This window comes from Vicugna pacos, chromosome 17 (genome assembly GCF_048564905.1).
Source record: "Vicugna pacos chromosome 17, VicPac4, whole genome shotgun sequence".
NCBI lineage: Eukaryota > Metazoa > Chordata > Mammalia > Artiodactyla > Camelidae > Vicugna > Vicugna pacos.
Window position 1 is genome coordinate 45383145 of NC_133003.1, and position 15957 is coordinate 45399101.

The following is a 15957-nucleotide window of genomic DNA, read 5'->3' on the forward strand; positions in this document are numbered from 1 at the left end:
ACCACAAACACCTGAGGGAAAAACTGAAATTCACTGCTTTCGATTTGACGATGGCAGCTGGCCTTTATTTAATAACATTTGGAGAAGACCCAGCAATCCTGTGAATATCCTGAGGTGTTATAAATACTGTTTTCATCTGCAGATTAGATACTGCTTAAGACCAAACAATGATAACAACAATAACTCTGAAAAAGCAATGCACACCCAGTAAAGGATCAAACTAGGAAACGTCAGACCTATTTCTCCCTGAGTCTTCCTCCATTTCACTACACCCTATCCATATGCTCAAGCTGGAATCCTAAGGAGTAATTCTCGATTCCTCCCTCTCCCTCACCCCCATATCCAGCTGGTCTGACGAGCCCTAACTCCAAAGCAGATCTCTAATGGATGGCAGCTCTCATCTCCATAGTAACCGCTCTGCTTCAAACCACCATGTCTCACCTGGACCACTACAAGAGCCTCCTAGCAGGTCCTGTAGCTTCCAAAATGGTACTGAGCAGGAGCACAGTAGTATGTGTAGAACAAATAAAAGACTATGCTATTGTGAAAGAAGCTAGACAAAATAAAAAAGTACACACTGTATGATTCCATTTATCTGAAACTCTAAAACATACAAACTAATCTCTGTGACAGAAAGCAGATCAGTCATTGCTTGGGCATGAGAGGCAGAGAGGGCAAGATGGAGAGATGACCGGGGGGCACAAGGAAAGCTGGGGTGATGGGTATGTTCACTATCCAGACTGTGGTGGTTTCACACATGTGTGTGTATATGTACTTATTTTTTATCAGCATATATATTTATATACATATATATAGTTATGTATATATACATAAGTAAACTGATCAAACTTTATACTTTGGAAATGCACAGTTTATGCCAATTATACCACAATAAAGCTATTTTTAATGAAAATAAACCCCCCAAAAGATGGTATTTTAAATAAAAGGTGTGGGATTGGCTTCAAATAATCCAGGGGAGGAGGGGTGGGGGATGTGTGGATGAGCTGATCATTATTAAGGCGTGGTACTAAGGACATGAGGGTTTACTACACTATTCTTTCAACATCTGCATGTTTGAAATTTTCTATCATAAAATCAGTTTTTAAGCTAAAGGAGACCAAATCATAAACTAGAATAAGTGAGAAGAAGAAAAACTTCCAGAACCCCAAAATGCTAGGAGTCAAAGCCTTCCTTAGAAGTCTAAGTACAGGGGGATGTGGAGTTTCAAAGGGCAGATTTCACTCTCCACTGTCTGACCCGGAGAAGCGTGCGTCTTCCCTTGACGGTTAAAGTCATTCTCACACTGACTGGCAAAAAGCTAGGCTCTCTTGCCCACTCGACTTCTAGTAGAGCCTCCAAGCCATCATATCACAGGGGCTCCCCAGGCATGGTTCTGGCAGGTGAAGTTTAGGATTAAAGAAAAATGATTTGCTGCTATGTGAGGCACTTCATGCATGCTAAAGCAGCATCCTGGTTAAATTACCAGGTACTTTAACAACAGGCAGCTCGGAAGCTCACAAACAGGAGCAGCTTTTGTTAATCTTCTTTTTCTTCTAGCCTCTGCTCATGCGTCTCCTAAAAGGAATGTCTTTTCAACCACTTCAACCACTTTTAAAGAAAGGAACTCAGCCTACATTTGCTTAGAGCACACTAATAACTCTTATCTCATTTGATCCTCACAATAACCTTGGGAAGCAGGAAGAATCATTATCCTCATTTTAGGGATGAGGGACAGTGAAACTCAGAAAGACAAAATAACTGGAGTGCCCAAGGTCACACAGCCAGCAAGTGACGAGGCCCAATGCAGCTTCCAGGCTAGCAGCGCCTCTGACCAAGGTGCGCACGTGAAAAACAAAGTCAAAATCCCAACAATTCACTTGGTTTACCCGATGTCACACATGACAAAGGATTTTAAGAGTAGATGGGGGGAGGGGGAGTAGCTCAGTAATTTAAAAAAAAGAGTGGGTAGATGAAACCAATACTTCAAATAAAGCTTTTTCAATGACGTGTAATTCTATTCATCCTCCAGCACAAGGACCAACTGAAGGGACTGCAATTAGCTTTAGACACTGCATGAGGAAAGGGAAAGGAGGGTGACACCCAGAGAGCCAGGGAAAGGTCAAAGAAAGGAAACTAGAGATCAGGTTGGAAAGAACAGCACATTAAACACACAGTCCAAATCAACAACCCCCGCAGTGTTTTCTCTGTGAAACCAGCATGTGCTGTATGGTGATTACCCTGTTAGAGAAATGAATGAAAACAGTCATTTCCTCCATGCTACTTGCTTCACCCACGCTAGGCTAAAAAGGAAGAGAATTTTCAAAACTGTATTAACTTGCTCACTGTGTCCGTGGTCCTCCATTTTCCAATAAAATGTGTCACTTTCACAGCCCAAGGTCTGTGGTCACAAGTCTTGCTTCTGCGGGTAATACATAAAACTGAGTATTTAAAACACTGGTTCCAGTTGTAGCAACTAATAATAGCAGCTAATATTTACTGAGCACGTATTATAATCTAGTATTGTTTTAATGTTTTTAATCTTTCAAATGAGATTTTGATATAGGTTCCACCACTGGTAGGGCAACAATGTAATTCATTGTCCCACTAAGGATGCTTCGGGGAGTGAACAGAGGAGCTATTAACAACTCTGCCAGGCATGAGCATACACTAGGCATGCTTGGTCACCCAATCATTAGTCCCATTTTATAAATGGAGAATTAAAGGACAGAAATGTTAAACAGCCTGTCCAATGTCACACAGCCAGAAAGTGGAGGAGCCAGGGTTCAAGTCCAGGCCATCTGGTCCAGGCTCACATCCCGCCACTCACCCATGTGCCCTTTATGAGCTGATGTGGTATTACATTTTTAAAATAAATCATTCCTCTGTTCCAGTTTGAAGAGCACAAACCTTTCAGTATTTCACTAGTTCATTGCAAGACAATGGCTAAAACCTAAAGGAAACTGTGAGTTGAGAGTTTGTATTTTTAACAAATAAAGACATTCTCAGTTTTTGGATAGAATTGAAATATGCCCCTTGTTGGGTGTGCTTCTCCTAACGGACTTCCCTTGGCATATGGCATCTGCTTCTATCACTTAGGAATAAATGCACATTTAAAGTAGCAACACTTAGCATTTAAACAGACATCCATACTTAAGACTGATATGACAGATGCCTTCAGTGGTTTCACTGGCTCAACACCCCTCTGCCCCCTGCTGGACTGAGGGGTTTCAACTTCATACCATGGAAGCAACTGCTCCATTTTGTAGACCTACTTTGTAAAGTCTCATCTTCCCCTATGTATTACTGGAATGGTTTTCAAAAACCTCCAAGGAAAAATCATGTCCCAGAAATAAAGTGATAGAAGTAGGAAATCCAACATCTTCCTTTCATTACAGAATAAACTACAGGTGCCATGAGACCTCAATGAGCCACAGTGTCACACAGGTATAAAGTGTCTCTGTACACGTACAAGACTGCTTGTAGACATGCTTCTTAAGACAGCACGATGTTGGTTTGTTTCCAACCATTCCTTTTCTTGGTTCCCTCATAACAACACTGTCCTCTGCACTTACAGTTCTTTCTGCATCTTGCCTCTGACCCTGTGAGCTTACTTCACACTCCATTTAGTGTCTCTGTCAAATGACAAGTCACCAGACAGGCTGAAAGATCACACACTCCCTCCACCCACGATTTACCCTCTCTCCTCTTCCTCCGTATTTCCCCTTCTTCCTAGCTGTCGTATCAAACCCCAAATACTTGGTCTTTGTCCCCCGACTATGGCACAGAGCTCCTGAAACCCTTGGAAAAAGAAAGATGAGTGTCGTTCTTTTGTGGCTAATCTTGAATTGAATACTTTGTAATTAACCAGCAATTGTAAGTAAAGCGCTTTCCTGAGTTCTGTGAGTTGTTCTGAAAAATGACCAAACCTGAGGAAGAGGTCATGAGAACCCACAAATCTGTAGTCTGGCTGTTCATTTATATCCTTTACAGTAAACCCGTGATAGTGAGTAAAGTGATCTGTGATCTGTTCTAGCAAATTACCGAACCTGAAAGGGGGAAGTTGTGGGAACTCCCAACTTAGCAGCCAACTTAAGATAGAAGGGTGGGTACCCGGAGCACCCAATACTTGTGACTGGCCTCTGAAGTGGAGGCAGAGTTGTGGGACTGAGTTTTTAAACCTGTGAAGTCTGTGCTAACTCTGGGTGGTTAGTGTCAGACTGAACTGAATCATAAGACACCCAGTTGGTATCCAGAGAGTTGGAGAGCTGGTTGTTGGAGAAAACCTAACATCTGGTGTCAGAAGTGCTGAGTAAAAACAGTTCTGCTCCTTTATAATTCATCAATATAAAAGCACAAAATAAAAATTCTTGGGCTTAAGACAGAATGCAAGTAGAAAATATCAGCAAAAAACCCTGGAGAGACCCGACACGATGAGCCAAGGCAGGGAGCATCTCCAGGGAGCCACATACCATGCCCGACCACATGGGAAGGCAGGAGCATCCAGTTCAGGCGTTGTCACTTCACTCTGGGCCTGAGTTTCCTCATCTGTGAGATGCAGGTGCTGCACTTAGGGGGTCTTCCTTCACCACCCATTTGACATGAGCTGCTGGATGCACCCCCAGATCCTTCCGCCTCAAAGCTTCTCCATCCCAACCACTTCACTTCCTCCAGGGATACTTTGCAGGGATCCTTGCCAAGATGGGAGAGAAGCAACTACAGTCTTCTTTCAGGTACCTTATTCAAGGACCTCAACTTTTTTTTTAAATTGTAGTGAAACACACAACATAAAACCTACCACCTCAACCATACAGTTCAGTGGCATGAAGCACATTCAGACTGCTGTGCCATCATCACCACCATCCATCTCCAACAGTCTGTTTTGCAAAACTGAAACTCGACCCACTAAACACTAACTCCCCATTCTCCCCTCCCCTTAGCCTTAGGCACCACCATTCTACTCTCTGTCTCTATGAATTTGACTACTCTAAGTACCTCATGTAAGTCAGTCATATAGTATTTGTTTTTTTGCGACTTGCTTATTTCAGTTACCATGATGTCCTCAAGGTTCATCCATGCTGCAGCATGTGTCAGAATTTCCTTCATTTTTAAGACTGAATGATATTCCACAGTATATATACACTACATGTTCATTATCCATTCATCCATCAATGGACACTTGGGTTGCTTCTACCTTGTGGCTGTTGTTAATAATGCTGCTATGAACACAGGTGTACCAGTATCTCTTCAAGATCCTGCTTTCGATTTTGGGGGGCATATACCCAGGAGTAGAATTGCTCGGTCAAAGTTCTATTTTTAATATTCTGAAGAACCTCTATGCTATTTTTCCAAGCAGCTGCACCATTTTGCATTCCTACCAACAGTGCACAAGGATTCCAATTTTCCACTTCCTTACCAACACGTGTTATTTTCTATTTTTTTAAATAGTAGCCATCCTCATTGGCATGAGGTGGCCAAGGGCATCAACTTTTACAGTCATACTATCCAACCTGTAGGCAGGAAGGAAAGAGAGAAGAAAAAGGAGCAAGGTCCCAGGAAAATGGTTAATACTCTGACTTATACAATGGTAGATATATATGATTTGCTTAAGAGACATAGACCATTATAATTGTGAAAATAAGTGGTAGTTTTTCCAACACAAGGCCATAAAACATCTAAATGCTAACAACCAGTCAACTTAAACACAGAAGAAGCTATTTCTATTAAGAGAAAATAAGTAACACACTGGATTTCTGCAACAAAGAACAAACTTTCTCATCATCTGCCTATTAACAGGGGTACACTGCTAGATGGAATTTGTTGTCTAATAATGCAGATGGTTCTTTAATTTAAGAAAGCTTAATATGCTAATGTACTTCACAAAAGAACATTCATGGTCTGTTCAATCCTGGAGGAGTTAGTTCTAAAGTTCGAGAAATCAGCTTGTTTCATCCTAAACAATGCATGGTATATAGCAGTATCATCCTAAAGGAAGGTGACTTCTGAGTCAACGAAAACCAAGCCACCGACATCACAGGGTACAGACTGCATGTGCTGAAAGGTCGGCTCCAGACTCAGTCACTCCATCTCTCAGAGTAACAGTGTGAAACCGTTCAGTCCTGCTTGCAAAGCCAGATAAGGCTCAAAAGCATAGCGTGAAGGGAGCAAAATAAACACAATTTAGTCTTGCTCAGGACTTCATTTATCATGTTCTCCTAAATTCACAGTCTTCCGTGTTCTTCAACAACAACTCATTAGCAAGTTATGAGAGAATATAAGCAATTAGCTTATATGAAATGGTATTTTTAGTTAAACATTATTTTCAGAGAATACTTGAACACTTTCATGATTTTATTTTGTACGTTGTGAAAGGAGTCAAGTGTGAAGTGCCCAGTTCCGTAAGAACTGTCACTTCATTAGCATCAGCGTTTACTTTCTGTAGTGAGTATGAAGCAGAGACTGTCCACAGAGAGGTGTTATTTACAGCTGCAGGCTCCCAGATGGCTCATCTCCTTCCTACACCCCTAAAAAGGTCCACAACAAATGTCTTCCATGAATGAGATTTCCGAGTGAGGTGTCATCTCATAGCTTGCTAGCTTACTGTATTTAAATTTTCATTACACTTAAAAACATAATAATCATAATTAAGATTTATCAAGTGCTGACTGCATGCTAAACCTTTTCTTCAGGGTATCTCAATGAAACCTCTCGGTTAACTCCATAAGGGGTACTGCTATTTCTTCACTTAAAAATGAGGAAGCTGAATGCGAATTTAAGTGACTTGCCCCAGATCAGTCAGCTCGTAGGTGGCTAAGATAGGAAACCAGGTCCAACTCCAAAACTGGCTGCATTCAACCATGATGCTATAGTTCCTCCTGACATAGAATTAATATGTCATCAGGTTTGTTTGTTTGATTCCTTAACAGGCTCCATGAGGGCAAGAAGATTGTGTCTGTCAGATTCCCAGAACCCAGCACATGAGTGTGGCATTCAGTAGAACGCCAATAAATTTTGCTGAATGGATAAATTAAATACTTACATAGAAATCACACATGTGGGTAGGTATATACCTATATTATAAGTATGGCCACAGATCCACATGAAAAAAAATCCCCAGAACAACCTGATATAAAGATGATTTAACTGTTCTATTTTTCTCTTCTCAATAACATGGTTTTATTTCCGGATCCTTAGGGAAAGAACAAATGAGTCACACTATGGCACAGGGAAAGGCATGAAAGGTGAAGCTATAGAAATGGAAAATGACACAACTGTTACTTCACAATTCATTAACAGTTAAGTGTTCAGGGCAAAAACTAACTTGCCGAATCAATAATTTTTAAGAGCAATTTAGCAGAAATAAGAGATGAGGAAGGTAAGAAGGACAGGAAACTGATTTAAAATCTCAAGATGTAAAAAACCACAGGCATAATTCACTGCCTCTCCCTTGCTTTTGGAAGAAGCCACCGCATGACACAGCAATTCACATCTCTTCGATTATCTTTCATATTTAGAACACTTCCTGAAATTCCTGACTTAACGTATGCAGTTTGTGGTAAAATACGACAAGGAAGTAAGTAGCCTCTAGAGTTGCGCATTTCAAACAACATCTGGAATCCAGTAAATACTGCAAGAGTCTTGCAATCGGAAGACCTGGGATTTATGTTAGCCACTGTATATAATAATGGATTTTTTAAAAAAGTTTCTGCTGTAGAGCACAGGGAACTATGTTCAATATCTTGTAACAACCTTTAATGAAAAAGAATATGAAAACGAATATATGTATGTATATGCATGCTGGGACATTGTGCTGTACACCAGAAATTGATACATTGTAACTGACGGTACTTCAATGGAAAAAAAAAAAAGACAATGATGACCTGGGATTTAATCCTGACTCTGCAAATCAAGTCCAAAATCTGGGGCAAAGTCAGAACCTCGCCCCACTCCATGAATTATCGTAAGAAATGAGACTGGGACCATATGCTTTCTTTTGTACAATCAGGAATATTTAGAGGATAAGAGAAATGCAGAAAAAAAGAGTCTCTGAGAAACAGGGAAGGGGAGAGGGAGAACTTTGAGCTCTTTGGGGAGAAAAAACTATACATAAAGTAAAGCATAGGCACTGAGACTTGGCTCCTCACAAAAGCACTAGGCACCCCGGGGTAGAGTCAGGGCTGAGGACAAGGGTCTGAGGAATAGCTCTTCTTTTGTAACCCAAACACATTTTATCCTAATAATCTGGAAACCTGGAGTGGAGAAGGGCTTGGGGGACCATCTCCAAGTTGACAGGGACCACATTTTTTCTTCCCAAACAGTGTAATGATTTCACTTGTGGTTTAGGAGCTCTAATCCTTAGAACAACCCAGTGTCCTTAAATTTCATCGTTACCCCCATGTTATAGATGAGGAAACAAAAATCTAAACATGTAACTCCCTTCTCCCATGGCCACCAGGCCATCACGTGGCAGAACTAGGATGTGGAACCAGGTCTGAATCATTTAAAACCTGTCCACTGAACCATGTTCCTGCCAGCTTCTCCATCCATCACTGCCCACTTTCCAAGCCAGCACCAGCCCCGAGGGCTTTACCCAGAGTTACTGTGCCCTAGGAACAGCTTGCTACATCCCCCGCAGAACTGACGGATGAAGCACTAAGCCAGATAAGGGCGACATGACTCACCTGAGCCCCTTGACATTTTAAAGCTAAATCTCAGATCTCAGATGGAAACCCAGGCTACTGACCTCTGCTCTCATCACATAACCACGGCTCTGTTATTCAGTGCAGTGGGAAGAACCTGACTGAGGACAGCAAATAAGCACATTAGCAAACTCTTTGCTCTTTGCCTTTAACAGTTCTGTTACAGCCCCAACCCATTATGCTGACCTTCTGTCATCCCAGTCTTAGAGCATATGGCTCTCCCCTCCCAGGAGTGCTATCCACCATGAAAAAGATAGCTCATAAAAGCTCTTTTACTGAGGAAGACAATCCCCAAGTCACTCTCCAAAGCCCCTAGCCGGTTAGCTAACAGAAATTCTTTAAACAGCTCTCCTGCGCCCATAAGGAGGGGAAACATCCACTGCAGCAAAACCAAGAGAAGGAAACACAGACACACGCGCACGCACGCAGCCCTCTCAGCTTTTGCTTTCACTGAGAGTCTGGAAAAGGCATGATGCTTCAGAACTGAAGGGCAAACAGAGGGCAGCTGTGGCTTGGGGCACCAATGGCCAGGCTGTACTTCAAGAAAATGAGAGCAGCAGGAAAAGAAAGGATGAAAACCCTTTCTCTGCTCACCACGAACTCCTCAAAAGGCATGTGTGTCTGGATGCCAAGCACCAAGCCCAGTGACCGGCCAACTGCCGCCAGCCTCCCTGAGGGCACCTCCCCGGAGCACAGAGCTCACCGAGGCCCTAAGTCAACCACAGCACAGCTTGATTTACATGATCGCTACCCAACTTCTCCCCACACGACGTACTTCCTAACAGCCGGCCTGCCTCATGCATCTCTGTATCCCTGAGAGCCAATACAGCCCCTCAGACAGTAAGTCCTCAGGAAATGTGGGCTGACCTCAGGGTGCAGGGCTCCTCCTGGAGCCTCGTCCCATCCCGTCATCTCAGTGACAAAAACACAGCCAAATGTGTTGACTGTAATAAACTAGAAGGGAAAACAGCTACCATAAATGACAGTGCTGATGGTCATGATGATGTCTGTAAGCTGCCTCTCAAGGGTGAAGCCCATAAAAAAACTGACTTTGATGGAGAGAAGAGGCTCTTCATTAAGTTTCAAAATGCAGCACGAAGCATAAAAAGAGAATTTTTAAAAGCTTAAAAACCATAAAACACAGTTACAAAGCAACAATATTTCAGGAGACCTAGCCTAAAATCAATGCATATCAGGCGGGGAGGGCAGGGTTATTTGCCTAGAGGCTTACAAGGGGCCAACAGTGAAACGCAGCTCCTCCGGGTCCGCAGCCACAACTCGTCAGCATCCTAGTCAGAGGGCTCACAGCGGTAGCAGCACTGAACCTGTCGCGATGAAAACAGAAGCTGCCACATACTATACGTTTGCTATTTGCAAACATTGTGCCAAATGGCTATACTCTCTCACTTCCTCTCTACAACTCTGTGAAGTACGAATCGACAACCACATTTACGAAAGAAGCAAACTGAGTCCCAGAGTAGTTAAGTGACTTGCCCAGGGTCACACAATTGGTAAACCACAGTTACAGCAATAAAATTCAAACCCAGCTCTATTGGACTCCGTTGGCTCAACTTTTAAACGCTGACACGATCAGAGATGTGATGACAGAGGAGGAAAAAAGACAGCCCCACTCTTTTTTTTTTTTAAATGGGGGAGGTAATCAGCTTTATTTATTTATTTATTTATTTAATGGAGGTACTGGGAATTGAACCCAGGACCTCATGCATGCCAGACAGGCACTCTACCATTGAGCTATACCCTCCCCCTGAGAGCCCCACTCTTACTTGCATCTATCAGGGAATATCTAGAAGTCTGTGTGCATCTCTGGATATCCATTTAGAAAAGGGGACTTTTTTCCCCTACTCATATTATTCAGAGGAATGTAACCAGGTTGCCCTGGATTGGAAGCCAAGTTATTCAAGGTGCAGCTGAAGGAATGGGGATGTTTCTCTAGAAAAGGAAAGACGGAGGGGCAAAGGCTGTGACTATCTGCAGGAATCTGAAAAGCTTTCATGCAGGAGTCAGAAAGAAGCTGTGTTCTGTGTTCTCACCAGGTGCAGAATGAGGACCAGTGAGCTGAAGCGCAGGGGGTGGAATATCTGGTTGGACGTGAGAAAACATCCAACAGTGAGAATATCTGATAACACAACCCGATGCCCCAGGTATTAGAGAGTTCTTGGCCCCAGGAAGTTTGAAGCTAGAGGCTGCAGGACCATAGCTGTCATGGGTATCAAAGAAGCGGTAGAGGCTCGAGGTTTTCACTTCCTACCAAGATCCACTCATCTTCCAAACTAAGACAGGAGGTCATGATATATTTGGGTGTCCTGCTCTAATTGCTCACGAAGAGTCAAGAGTTTTAACATGAGACTCAGAAGGTAATATTATTGAGAAACAAACAGCATTTTTACCATCTTTCAAATAGCAACAGGAATCAGCACTCTCTCTTTTCAAGCAAGAATCATGTGTCTGGACAATGTGTTTGAAAATGTGTTTATAAGATCTAGATATCTGAGCCATATATATTCAAGCTGATTTCTATTTCTCAACAGGTTTTTGCTGCTGTTGTTGATACCTTGCTCCAGAACCACAACGAAACGTGGAAATGGATAAACATTAGCTTTTCCTCCAGAACGATTTCCATCTTCCACTAGGGAGAAGACAAAATCCTTTTCATAAGCACAGCCTCAAGAGATGGATGTTTTGTGGTTGCCCTGCTTTGCCTTTGGTACTTATTAAGTATAATTTACAACCATAGTGATTTATTATCAAGCTTTAAGTTCACTTCCTTAACACTTCCATGCTTTTTTTCATTTTCAACACCAGGTTACTTCTCCACCAAATTGATTTATTCATGCCCTTAAACCGTCCTCATTAAAAATATGTGAATGCTGAAACATTATGCTGTATACCAGAAACTGATACAACCCTGTGGACTGACTATACTTCAATTTAAAAAAAAAACACATGAATGAAGACCTCACAGCAGATCAAAGTCTTCAATCAGCTCCTTCTCCTAGCACACAGTAGGTATTCAAGGAATGCATGCTGCAGTGATTAAGCTGCTCTGGGGCAGACAGTGGGTGTGGCAGTCTGAACTGAAAATGATGTGATATTTACTGTTTCTTGCCAGGCTGAGACAAGGACCGTGTCATGCCATAGGCAGAAGAGGACTGGGAGACAGGCTAAGCGGGAGTCTAACATTTGTGTTGCACAAAATTCACTGATTCATGCAGTGGCGGGAGGTTAGAGGGGGAGTTATTGGGAAGAGGAGCAATCAAGTGTGGAGTTTAGAGGATGGGCAAAAGCAATGCAAGTCTGAGTCCCAAGTCTGGTCACCCAGTGGCAAAAAAGCACCCAAGCAGGACTGCTCGCTCGGCTTGGAACCTGCCAGCACACTGTACATGCTGACCTCAGGTCAGAAGGTTGGCATGTGCCTTGTGTGACTGGCAAGGGCTCAGAGGTGTGTCCTTCAAAACGAGCAGAGTGCAAACTCTGCAACCACGGGCCGCACACAAGGAGAGCTCATAACCTCCCTGGTAAATTCCATACCACGACAATGAGGCCACGCAAAACAGAACACATTTGCCAAAATGTCTGGAGCTATGCGGCCTAAGTGAACAAGCAAACTCCAAGCTGACAAAAACCAAACAAACAGAATCTCTGGCTAACAGAATCTGGCAAGCAGCAGGGATTCATTCAGAGGAGGAATACTTTGAGCAAAACTTGATTCCCACTGGACTTTAACGAGCCACGAAGCGAGATTTTCATTGTAAGGAAGACAATGTGACATGCTAACAAAAGGTAAGGATAGGAGGAATATTAGGCATTCATTATTTGTAAATGTCACCGTCTTCCCCTCAGCCTCCAAATGCCAACATGCCTCATTAACTCTGCTCAATAGAAGCATACAATGTCCCAATGAGGCAGCCAAACACAGTCTAAGCAAAAATAGTAAACAACCACAACAATTGTACTTTTTGGGTATAAAAGTATAAAGTATTTTCACCTACAACACTGTCAAATTTAATTTCCCAACAATTTCATGAGATAGGAATAATTATTCCCAGTGTGTAGATAAGGAAACAAGATACATTCTAAGTTTAGAGAGAGTCCTTTAATATTAAGTGGCAGAGGTACGATCCCAGTTACTGTGACGAACTCCAACACTAGAATTCTTCACCTTAGGAAAAAAAAGCTCCCCTCACCCCAAAATTGTGTACATCTAAGTTAGACTGGGAAAGATGTTACAGATCACACCTTTCACATCGTGAACAAGTCAGCATGGTACCTGGGGCATGAGAGGGAGGATGCAGGCGTGGGATGTTATAGAAGCTCTACACAGTCTTGTACTGAAAGCACCATATACTGCCACAGATTATTATGGGTCTTGGGGTTGCTAAAAAGGGGGGGAAATCACCATTTAAAATTAGTATTTGGTTAAAAAAATAGTAGCGTCAGTGGCCACACTCTGGATTGTGTCTGTGTGGAAGAGGGTGACGCCACATTCAGCAGCTCCTGAAAACACACGCATGCATGCATGCATGCACACTCCCCGTAGCTTCCTCTAGGTAAAATCAAACTGACCCTCGCTCCATATGGCCTAATACCTCAGCCTCTCCTATGACTGTGTGTACAAAGCACACAAGGTGTTTCTACCACCTGCTTTTTGCCATAAATGACTACCCAATAAAATAAACACTAATGATTAACTTTTGCTCCCTGGAAGTCACTGAACAAGCAAAAGATATTCTCTGAAGAGTATTTGCATATAGAACACGGCCTTTTCCCAAACTCTCCGAAGAAGCTTTAAATTGATTTGCCATCATGAGTTAGTCTTGGAGCTAAAATATATACATGACACTGAAGAGGTCAGTTCCTGTGTTGAAATGTTTGCTAATCACATGGGTATTTTGGTTCATCACTTTCCCTGAAAATGTCTGTTTCTAACTAGCCTTTGCTTTTGAAATACCCAGAGTATGAACAGTGATCAAACTCTCTTAATTCAGGGGACCTGCAATTGGCTTTCTTATAGGACCAGCTACCATGTACCCGGTTCTCTGCAAGGCGCTAGAGACACACAGGCTATTAGGGAAGAAAGGCAAGTAAATTAAGACCTCAAAGAGAAATGAGGTTTAACCAGATCAGATGGGAACCATCACAGCTGTGAGTAACTGAAGGGCTCAAATCCTAGATAAAAGGGAAGCCCAGAGAGGTGAGCCTGTTTCCCCAGAGGTCTTTGGATTCCAGTGGCAGCAGCTATAATGGTGAGAAGTAAAAAGGACCCTGAACAGACCCATGGGCTAAGGAAACAAAAGCCGGGAGCTCAGGACCCTCCAAGGAAGAAGAGTCACGGAAAACACCTAGGGTGCTGGCTGGCACCTGAAGAACTATACCCAACTAGCCCTCACAGGGACTGAGGCTCAGCTTCAAATCATCTCAACTCCTGACTGGAATAAGCAGTATGAAATCGAAGTTTCTAGAAGCAAAGGTAAATCCTCTCTAAGATCCCACTGCCTTGACCTCAAATAATCTCTACACCCAGTAACTTCACTAATAAACGGATAAATAAATCTAATTATCTCCTACCCCTACCCCCAAAAAAGAAATTAAAAAGAAAAGAAAAGAATTAAGAAACACAGTAAATACAATAAGCTGTCAGTATATGTTAAATCAAAACAGTAGGTACATAGGTATCTGTTATGCCATTTTCTATACCTTCCTGAATTTTTGTAGCATTCCATCATTAAATGTTTAAAAAAGAAGAAAAAGGTGTGGCCAGAGAGAGATCAGCAAGAGTGAAATTATTTTAGCCTTCAGAAGTCATGTTCAAGAGTTTGTACTTTATTCTTAAGACAACAAGAAGCCATTAAAGAATTTTAAACAGAGGAGTGACAGCATTAAACGTGTCCTCTACAAAGATCATTCTAGCTCCATTAGAGCAGAAAGAGTGAAGGCAGGGTGTCCAACTGGGAGGCTGCGCAGTAACACAGATGAGAGGCATCAGTGGTGCTGGAAATGAAGGAAAGTTGTACAGATTTGAATGATGAAAGTCTGAGTTTGCAAGGGAGGTAGAGTTTAGATCTCAAAACTATTGAATTTTACCCCAGTCAAATCAGGAAGCAAATGAGGCCACCTGACAAAGAGAAACCTACAAGGAGCACAATTTATAGAACAAAGACCACATCCAAGACAGAGCCTGGGACTCGTGAAAACAAGAAAAATGTGAATTTTTCTGTAAATCCTTAGAAGAAACACAAGCAATTATAAAACTGAAAGCTAATAAGCACTCAGCTCGACAACAGATGGTCAGATAGATACATTCACAACCTGCCAGAATTCTGAAGCCTTGTGCACCCCCTTCCAAACATGCAGATGCTTTGATCTGAGGGGGGGGAATTCTATTTCTGATTCTGACAGCAAACCCCAAATCACATCTTGCCAGGAGAGAATGGCGTCTCCCAACCACAAACCCACCGAGAATTTCACAACCTTAATCTCCTTTTGGAGAAATATGGGTTGTCTTTGACCACTACTTCCACCAGCCCTGCCAGAAAGTACAAGGAAAGTGAGGGGGAAATGACAGTTTCTGAAGACCTCAGCTTTTTCATCTGCCCCCAAGAAAGTAATCTCTGTCTCTGGATTATTCATGAGCAACCCACCTGTTACTCTGCGAAGGAAAATCAAGCACATCAAACAAACGTATCCCCACGTTCTGAAAAATGGCCTGAGGCACAGGCTCTGACAGTTTCTTCAATTACTCTGAGTTGTTTCTCTCTCCACCGAGAAGAGATCGAATAATTTTCTTCATCATTACCTTTTGTGCCTTTACAAAAGGTTAAGGTTTAAAATTAAGCATAGCAAGTTCCCAGTCTAGCTAGTTTTGGTACAAATATACATCCTTGGATCTGACTTATGACTGTCTAGTTTGCTAGAGATGAGATTTCAATCTGTTCACGGAGCAAGAAATATTCAGACACGCTGTTTTTAAAGGAGGTAACTTCCACCCATATACCCATGCAGAGTCTCAATTTTTGTATATGCTGCTGGGGAAGCTTGGTTTCAGAGGCTGCATTCAACATTCCTCCCATATCAGAATATGTAAAACTTAGACAAACATGGTTGTCTTAGTTCCCAAAGTTTATGATGCACTGAACTGACATACTGTGCAGTTCAGGAAATAATCATGAGATGACTCAACTTCCTGACTCAACATTCATCCAGAAAACATCCTTTCTCATTTTCTTCAAACAAAGCTCCTCAA

At 42.3% G+C, this 15957-nt stretch overlaps 1 protein-coding gene and 1 non-coding gene across 3 annotated transcripts in view; both read right to left on the reverse strand.

The window, feature by feature from the left end:
- SUMF1 (sulfatase modifying factor 1) overlaps window positions 1–15957 on the reverse strand; it is a 77534-nt gene that overhangs the window by 16405 nt on the left and 45172 nt on the right. The gene's annotated exons all lie outside the window — the stretch shown is intronic.
- TRNAA-GGC (transfer RNA alanine (anticodon GGC)) lies at window positions 10387–10459 on the reverse strand. The gene has a single exon. It is a non-coding gene; the product is annotated as a tRNA-Ala (tRNA).